The sequence below is a fragment of the Pinus tabuliformis genome, chromosome 5_1 (genome assembly GCF_031772625.1).
Source record: "Pinus tabuliformis cultivar Carrire ecotype Pingquan chromosome 5_1, CPIR1, whole genome shotgun sequence".
In the NCBI taxonomy this organism is placed as follows: domain Eukaryota; kingdom Viridiplantae; phylum Streptophyta; class Pinopsida; order Pinales; family Pinaceae; genus Pinus; species Pinus tabuliformis.
Window position 1 is genome coordinate 868,767,483 of NC_142305.1, and position 10,237 is coordinate 868,777,719.

Below are 10,237 nucleotides of genomic sequence, written 5' to 3' on the forward strand. Positions count from 1 at the left end.
TTGTTGAAATGGCATGATGTTTTTTTTGTCTAAACTTAATTCAATTACAAAGTCATGACTATTAACTTTGCTCTATACTTATGGATATGATCTATCACCTAGATAAAGATGGTCGATTATGTCTACAATGAAATCATGTTACGAGATATCATGGTGTAACTACTTTTCATGCCCCTTTGTTAAATGTTTTAACACGACACAGATACTCGTCACGCACCTAATCCTCTTCTATAAAATCTGATGCTAGCAAGGAATTATAGAAGTTAAATGTTTTAACACGACACAGATACTCGTCACGCACCTAATCCTCTTCTATAAAATCTGATGCTAGCAAGGAATTATAGAAGTTCATGTCGATGGTTACTTGTGTGATATTGTGTGATAATCCTAGCCAAAGTAATGTCAAAACGCTGAACCCTATTTTGGATATTTGATGATGAGTTTTGGAATTAAAGTATTATATTTTTGGATCTAATGATCGTAAAGAAATAAGTGTTTTTAATTTGCAAGTTTCTGTAGAGTAAGGAAAAACCTAGTATTCTAACATTAGCTTCTATGGACTGTGTGGTTACATTGGTTGGTCCCTCTATGTTTACATTAGCTTTGTGGTTACATTGGTTGGTCCCTCTATGTTTACATTAGCTTCTATGGGCTTTGTGGTTACATTGGTTGGTCCCTCTATGTTTTGGTAGGATACATTGACAACCATAAGTAGATTATGTGGAAGAGGAAGCATATGAGGAGAGATCTTTGCACGGGCATGACATGAAGAGTTGTTTTGGTTAGTAAACATCATGGAATACTTATGGTTTGGAAAGCCTTAAGCAGATGTCTATAAAATTAACTCAAGAGGAGAAATTAACTCGAGGAGAAATGCCTTGAATGATCTAAACATGGTGACAAGATATTGCATTTTTAAGTTTGGGATATGCAACATGTAGACAAAATCTAGTAGTGAAGATTTTTTGCCAAAGAAAAACAAAAATTTAATGTCAGTAGCTTTGGCAAATAAGGATTAAATAAAATCCTTATCAGAGCCCAAATGGGAAGAAAAGTAGAGAACATGTGTCTAACGGAACACTGGCCTTGGATCTATTCAACAACAATTGTAACCAGCTGTGTGGTATTAAATACGTACTTAAATATTCTCAGTGCTATGCAACTAGTAACAAGCTGTGTGGTATTAAATACGTGCTATACCTATCAGTACACAGGGTGGGGGAACCAGCTCACCCTTGATCTAAGCTCACAAGTTATCATCATTTATCATGGAGAACGAGCCAACAGGCGGAAGCAATAAGATTGACATCACAAAAAAGGAAGAAAAAACCTTTCTAGGGAACTTCAAAAAACAAAACTCCAACCATCGATTAAATCAGCAATTGCAATCGGAAATCGGTATTACTGCCATAAAATTAGAATGCAATTTTTGACATCACAAAATTTCTAGAACAAAGGAAAAAGAACAAAACTCCAACCATCAAACAAATCAGCAATTGCAACTGGATACAAGTATTATGTTCTGATGTTTCAAGAAAGCCCCCTACAAGTACTTGTCAATTTTTGAGGACCTAACTTTATGATCTCAATTTTTATCAAGGTGAGTTTACCCTAAAGTATCCAGGTCACAAACCCTCTGGATAGATTGAGGAATACATCAAACCTTGGTCGTAGCTACTAAACGTCTTTGTATTATAAAGAGAAACAAGAAATTATGTGCGTAGCTACTAAACGACTTTGTATGATAAGAAAAACAAGAAATTATGTGCACCAAGGCTTTAATTTATGTGAGGTTTTAAACCAGATCCCTTTTTATATGAGATTATTGTGACTCAGTATGTGTCCATGGGCAAATATGTTAATAACTAACACAAGTTCAATGCGCAATTTGACTAGTTAAAGTGTTTTGAACTTCATGACCTCGGTTATGTACATCACTCAATGACCCTACTAAGTATCATAATCAACAATGACAATTTGCATCATCGTTCACAAGTTTGCTACCGAACATTCACTTGACGTCAAACACATAATGCATATATCAACCACACCAATAGAACAGCTATATTAGAACTGTTATCAGGATTTAAAGCACTGATGAAACCATATAGCTAACAAGCATTTAGATTGAAACAATTTTCTAATCATTTCATGTAACATTCATACCAACAGAAGATTTATATTGGAACCAGTTCTCAGGATTTTCTTTACACCAGAATTTATCTATATCTACTACGTTTATATATAAAAACATATATCATATGCATGCATCAATCTTAGATGACCTCCAAAGTTCGGTCATGTTTGGATTTTCCCAGATTAAATGCCTAATCCCATATAGCATATTAATCACAGCATGTAACAATGCAGTTAAGATTTCATCTTTTGGCAATGTTTATTTACAACATCCAGTTGTCCAAACATCTTATAAAGTTACTTGTGGCCTGTACATATTAAAAAAAAATTCTATAACTGCATGTCCATCTAAGCCACGTTCACCACCATATCGAAATCTGGATAAGTCCTATTGCTGTTTAGGCTCCAGAGAAGCCTCGTTTGTCTTGGCCAAATGTATTTTCACCACTGTATGTGAAATAAAGAAAACCATCTTCATCCTTGTGCTCCTCGTACACAGATGACATCAGGGCCGCTGCATGGAAACAAGTACATAACCATGAACAACTGACACGCTTGATAAAAAATAAGACTCATACCAAACTCCCTATGTGAAAGACCTCTATATATGGAAAGAAATACAGAGTCAATTTTGTATGTAAAATGGAGAGTGGGACAAGACAATTTATATTGGAACCAGGAAATCATAAAATAAGAAATAAGTAGTTGCTGCAAAGTTGCATGTCAAATTAAATCAATTTAATTAACTTACCAGTTGGAGGCAGCACATTGTTCACAAATATAAATATTGCTTTCTCTGCGCTCAACTTTATTCTCTTGCGAATCACGTATACAAATTGCCCCACGGTAAGATCTGCTGGCACCAGATATCTGAAAATCCAAAACCATGTCATTAATTGCAATTCTCAAGGAAATGCATTCACCTGTCAAATATGTATGGTTGATGCTTAGGATATAAGAGAAATTTTAAGTAACCATTTCATTAAATTAACTCGGCAGATCTTTTTAGAGAAAAGCATAATAAAGCACCATAGTACTTGTCTTCTACGATAGAAGCAATGACTGAAAAGGAGCGCTCAGTGTCCAAATTCAAGGTTTTGCATTATCATGTACACTAAGATATAGTGTGATAGAAGGAAACAACCCTGGAAAGTTTTACCTATTCAAATGCAAAAAATGCCCAAAAGGACATGACTAATAGAACAATGTACCCTGAAGATTGGCACAAGATGGGGCAATGTAACGATAGTTTATTTCAAACTTACGCTACTTATATAATTCGATGCCAACCATATGAGGCTATTCGACTCCATCTCATCTTATAGACTGTGTTAACAATCATACAGTGATGAAAAGGAGCTCTAGCTGGATTTACTAAAAATATGATAAGTAATAAGGAAACAATTACACAAATGCAGGAATATATCATAAGTATGTTAAATGAGAAATATGGGGTCTCATAGAGCAAGTATAGATTCTTTCATATATACTGAAGATTCCTAGTCTGACATAATGACGAGGTGGTTCGCAACATTACCCAGCCAACCCTGGCATAATAGATAGCCTCTTCCTTAACGACTAATTTAATATAAATATCCAAGCATAAATACAGCAAAACATTTTCGCTCTTGCAAGTTTCAAGCAACCCTAGAAGGATCAAGGTACACTGATTCTAAACCAAATGAAAAGCTAATCACTTTCGATTGTCTTGAGTCAATAGAGGGGTGGTATTAACACAGTACTGAAAAAGGGCGGGCCCAGCCATGACCGGAAAACAGAAATTAGTTCAAACTTCTTCCTACAAAAAATCCTAACTTAAATAATTAAAATATAATGAACAATGAAAACCTACAGATTTAAGGTTTCTGTGGTTGGGATTGCTAATCAATGTTTCAGAACCTTTATCCGGGTCCATCTTCTAGACTTGTAAAAAATATGAAGAGCAGGAGCAGAAGTAAATAGTATAATGATGTTGAAAGGAAACCCCAATGGCCAACCATAACTGAGATAGCATAAGAAATTAATAGGTGAAAAGATTAATAAATATTGATGTATAATATTTATTACAAGTGTAACAAATGAAAACCTGTCAATTTGAATCTTAAGATCAGCATTGAAAGACAGAAGCTTCCGAAGGTAACAATAGTGTATGCTTACTTTTTCTTGTCAATGTCCGGTATGTCACTCTTCTCTGCCTTCTCAACAATAGCCTGCAAGTTTTTAGCAATGAACTAGTGAGTGATCATATCTAAAAAGAAAGCTCAAGCAATGTAATAAAATGACCTTCTATCTTCGTTTCTAGCTATTGTATTGTTTTATTGAGAGAGTACTCAAAAGGCCTGACAAATCAAAAAATGTATTAATCTGGAATTAAGTTCATGAATTTACAGGTATTCTATCAGGGTACTTGTCTCGGATTCGTCCAGCCTCTGCTTGCCTCCTCTCTATAACAAATTCCGAAGATGTGGGTCACATTTCTTAAAAGAAAATACAGAACAAAAAGAAAATGAAATCCTCTTGATAAAATTGAAAATTCAGAATATAATCATCTCTTCCGTATCAAAGCCAGATGGTATTTAATTAAAATAATTAATTTTAAAGAACAGACATTAATGCTTACTATATACTATTTTATTTGTTACACACTTTAGAATTAAGCCTGAATTGAAATAACACTGTTGAGTTTCCAACTTTCCAGTATCGTATATACAAGATTTTACAGCATTGTATGCTGATAACATAAATACCCTAAAACCAAAAAGATTTGCAATACAATTCCATTTCATGTTGTGCGTTGCTCCAGTCTATTGATAATCCTTGTGCATACCTAAAGGATGTTCCTTCTTGAAGTTATTCTTTGCCATTGTGAGATGTCTTTGTTTGTTGATTAACTTCCTCTGTCCAAAGCAACCAATTTCGCCTGCCTAAAGAACAAGAATAAAAAGGAGAAGTCAAATAAATAAAATGCATAAACAGGCACAATTACAAAATCACTACTTTGGCTTGTGAGCATGACATAAAGACCTAGTGTATTGAGACTTCAGCTGATTGCGAAATACATTATCCATGGGTATATAGGTAAGAAGTATCAGTAGAAGAAGGCTATCCTCACAAGGACCTATATTACAAACTGAGGCACTCTTTTAACATAATAGAGTGGCAGGGCTATAGTCACTAGGCCTAGCTTTAGTGGTGAAGGTAGGAATGTTATCCTCTCCATCCAAGTTCAAATCCCATGTTTTGGCATGTTTGTTCCTTATGAGCCAAACGTTGATTGGGGCACTTCATGAGGCTATTGTTGATGGGGCTGGCATGGTACCAGCAATCTCATTCTCCCTTACAAGCTTGAGGGTGGGGTGAATTGTATTTCAAAGCAAAAAGAGTAATGAGGCTAGAGGATTTATACCAACAAGGCACAAAAGCAGTCATCAAGCTTGAAGCAATACACAGGATTTATACCAACAAGGCACAAAAGCAGTCATCAAGCCTGAAGCAATACCCATTCAAACACCATTTTGGTCTTTCACTGATTTCTTAAAAATTCATTATGTTGATTATTTGATTCATGTCATTTATTAAGTGAGAAAGTGGACCACCTATGAATCTAGACTAAAAGACTGGTTTACACAATCTAAAGAAATATCTGAAATGTCCTTTCATTGATTTTTTTTAAAAATGGATTACACAGTTTTCCTAGCAGCACATATCTGTGTACATTATAGATTATACATTCGCCGCCCAGGTAAGCTATGATCACACTCACCAGATTCCAACTTTTGAATGCAGAAAGCAACTCAGTCCGTCAGTACAGAAGTGTCAGCGTCTCCTCCAACCCTTCAGCCCCTCCCATGAGCCAGAAAAACATAAAAATTAAATTAAAAGAAAACAGCAATAAGCCAAAAAGCCAATTGTGTTTGTAATTCTGTATTTGATCAGTATTTGTGCCCATTCTGTTCATCATTTATCTTCTGGTAATCATACCTAATTTTAGCTTAAGGCAAAGCAGCTTCTCATATGTACCAAATCCCAAAGAATTTGGACACTGAGTGAATTTAATGCCCCCAAGAAACTGACTGTAAATCAGCAATGCAATGCTTTGCCCCTTAATCTCTCATATCCCTCTTTCGGCTCATTTCCTTTGAAGAGAACCAGACTTGATGGCACAGGATCGGAAACCCGAGATAGGATACCTATGCATTTTCTTTATTTACTAATTTTTAAAACTTCATATAAAACAAAATAGATCATACACGGGTCACAGACAAGTTAAAATAGGTATGATCGCTAAGGAAAAGGGATGCAAATTTGCTGCCCGTTGAGAAGGGCAACGCAGTTGCTTTATTTTTCACACATGCCCAACAAGTAGCAAGATCATATCCCTTGAATTCTGGGTTACTAAAGACAACATTGTCCACTGAAATGTAACAGTCCTTGTTGCCCATCATCCAAAATCCCATCAATAGTAAGCATACGCGGCTGACACAAGCCTATGAGACTATCAATTGCAAAGGCCTGAACCTACAATCTAAAGTAGGATATGAACAAATTATTGGCTTCTCTAGAAGTAGCAGGGCCATAATCCTGAGCAGAATACTAATTTCTGCTATTGAAGCCAAAATGGGCACCTGAAATTTAACAGTCCACGGTATAGTCATTATCTGAATCCATATCAATGTCGCTCAGACAACCAAAACAAACCCATGGCGCCATTGATTGAAACGTCCTCAATTTAAGCTGAGAATTGCACAAATTCTCGAGATGATTAGCCTATACACTTAACCTAGAATTAGTTTTTCTCCCATTTGTCCTTTTCAGACCATTTGCCCAGGCAAAATCTAGGACAGAGACCAATATCAAATCACAAACTGGAAAATCATAGCGCTACCAGGATTCCCTCGATGTGAAAAAGTAATCAAAGTAAGAAAATAACTGTACAATCCCTAAGTTGTAGTAGACCCTCTTTTCGGTGGAAACGTCCTATGCCCCGGTGAAAACGTTGGTGCATGATATGGCATGGATTTGGGTATGAGCCATGTCTAAGGAAAAATAAATAAAATTCATCTAATCTGAGTACTATACAGAGCAAGATTAAACAAAAGCTGATTTTCCTTTTCACCGCATCATCCAGTAATATTGAAAAATTTAAGTTTGTAGAGAATATGAAAAAATAATGCCTGCACAAGGCACAGGCACCAGACTGAATATAATTGAAGATCAACCCAAAAAAACCTAGTTGCAGACAAATACAGTTTGATTCGCATTGAATCAATACCCTGATATAATATAGGCCGCCTTTCTAGCTGGAATAAACAAATTACGAACCAGATATGAACGGAGGAAACCCACTTGCCTTCTTGTGTTGAGCAGTAGAATTCGCTCGTCGAGACAGAAGCGTACCGTAGGGGATTAGGGGAGGTCGCTGCGCTGTAGTTATAAAAAAGTAATAGAAATAGATATATTTATAGCAAAATTAACAAGAAGAAAGATGATTTGAGATTAAGAAAAAGTCGAGAGAAGCATGGGCGAGCTGATGTGATTCGTGACCGCTTTATGTGGTCCTCGCTCCCAGCTTGGGTTGGGCGCAACTTGGTTTTGTAGTCTTTTAAGAGTTTATAGTTTATTTACTTTTTTTTTATTAATTAATGAATATTAAATGAAGGGTAATATCTTATCATATGAGGTGGAAGTGTGGCGTCTAAGTTTAAGAGTTTGATGTGTTATATTAATCATTAATGGTTTAATAATGTTTTATATGATTATCCATGTAAATATTTTTAATATAATTTTATAAAAAAAAAGAAAGATTGTTTTCGTGGATTTTTTTATAATTAATAATAATACAAAATTAGGATAATTTTATTGAAAAATTAAAGGGATGTTTTTTAATATTTTGGGATTGTATTTTTAAAATTGATTGAATATTTGTTTATAAAAATTGAGTTTGATTATTTAATGATTCACATGAGAGAATTATACTTGTTGGCCTCTGCCAAAAAATTCTCTCATGTGATTTCTACCGAAAGACTTTATTAAATTGATTTTTTAAATTATTAATTAAAAAATATTTATTTTATTAATAACATAAAATAAAAATTAATTAGTGAGTGGTTTATAATTTTAAAGACAAAAAATTATATTTGGGGACTTGGTATCATAATGAACTAAGATACAAAATTATTCACAATATTAAAGGGATTTACCATTATAAAATACAATGGAGTTAGGAAGTCGTGGTGATTAAAGATTTTATAATCATCATAAGATCTTTACAATATTTACCATTCATGTTCAATATTTCTCTAGTTAAAATATGCAATGAGTTATTACTAGAAGAAAAAGGTTTAACTCGATTATATTTTTTCATATTCTCTACAAACTTAACTCAAAGACGAATACAAATGCTATCAAGGGGTCACTATTAATAAGGCATTATATGTAGAAAAGATGAGGTGGGGGGGAATGTGCAAGGCATAATGTCGTGGTGATTAGAGATTCTATAATTATTGTAAGAGCTTTACACTATTTAGCATGCTTGTCCAATATTCCTCTAGTTAAAATGTGTAGTGAGTTATTACGAAAACTAAGGGGAATACAAACATTATTGAGGGGTCACTATTGTCTAAGGCATTATATGTAGAAAAGTTGTGGGAAAGGGGGTGTTGGGGTGTGCAAGGCATAACTTGCATGTGTATGATGAATTAGAAACCTATGAGATTATGGCTAGAATAGAGGGAGAGAGCAATGTATACAAGCCAGAAGCGAGTTTGGACCACCAATCGAACCCATTCAACTTTGTTTGGGGCATCCTCACATGGCGAGTGTGCTCATCCATGGCCCATCGTCATTATTGTGATCATAATTGTATCATATGTTACCTAAAGGATCTCCAAAAGGGTATGAATTAGCGTGAGAGAGGTGTAGAGGAAACTAGCAAAATTGTGACCTACTCGGCCTTATAATGGAATAGTTGAAAGAGGATTTCAAATGCTAGTTAAAGGACACTGATAGGGTTAGTAACTAGTGACCAGTGACATATGACAATACATTCTTAGTCTCAAAGAATGGAAAGCTGATTAGACTAAGCCTCCATGATTGTTCACCCAGGGAAGTAGATTGAGATTTCCTTCGTTATTTTGTCACTACAATTTCTAGTGGAGCAAACAATGGTCCATCTTAATCTTCCCTCTACTATTATGGCATCACTTATGCCTAACAGTATGGACATTTTTGTACACTTTGCCTCATATAGCTTACCTAGTACCTCTGTGGACACTATTATTATCCATCTTGAGCATACTATTAGAGCCCCATCAAACCATTTGGACCCCACTATCATTGTATAAATGGAATAGGAAGAACCAACAACACAAGTGGACTTAAACATTGATGCTATTATTAGGCTTAGTTAAATTTATGTTGACATTTATTCATAAATTGGTGCAAAAAGGTTGACATCTATTCGCACACCAATTTTATTAGTTTATCAAAACTCTACATACTTCAAATAAACACCTAAACACATAGATGATGATTAACATAACAACAAATCTATAGTTTGAGTGAGTCTAATCATTAAGAGCATGTGTTTTCTCTTGTGAGGTCACAAGTTCAAATCTAGAAGGGGGTAGAGTATGTATACCTCTATAGACTTTAGTAATTAAAGATGAGTCCCTTGTTTCACAAACAAGAGGGTTTCATACACCAAATTGTTATTTGGCTTGGCCATGACCTTAAAAACAAGTTATCACGTATAACTTGAGTGAGCCTAATAATTAAAAACATATATTTTTCAAAAATATCATAATTTCCAATCTAAAAAAATCGAGCATAAAACTTTTTATCTAACATGTCACTAAACTCCCTAACATATCGAGCACACCTCCTTAATATATTATTATGTTTAAAAATCCTATATATTTCCATTATAAGCTACCAACTCAACAAAATTTATTGTATGCTTAATAAATAAATAAAATAGCAAGCTTTATGGTAAAAGTTGCAGCAGAACTCAAGTAATGAGTTGAGTTGATCCTCTCACACATGCTATACTCTCCTATCAATCATACATGAAACCACCTTCGTCAATCGTACACCATGCCAA

General features: G+C 34.7%; 1 pseudogene across 1 annotated transcript; it reads right to left on the reverse strand.

Moving 5' to 3' along the window:
* Positions 1-2,121: 2,121 nt before the first annotated feature.
* Positions 2,122-7,691, reverse strand: LOC149167590 (autophagy-related protein 8C-like; annotated as a pseudogene). Its single transcript, XR_016260944.1, has 6 exons — positions 7,409-7,691; positions 4,964-5,060; positions 4,525-4,580; positions 4,294-4,346; positions 2,888-3,006; positions 2,122-2,650 (listed from the first exon to the last, which is right to left on the reverse strand). The product of XR_016260944.1 is annotated as an autophagy-related protein 8C-like (transcript).
* Between the last annotated feature and the right edge of the window lie 2,546 nt (positions 7,692-10,237).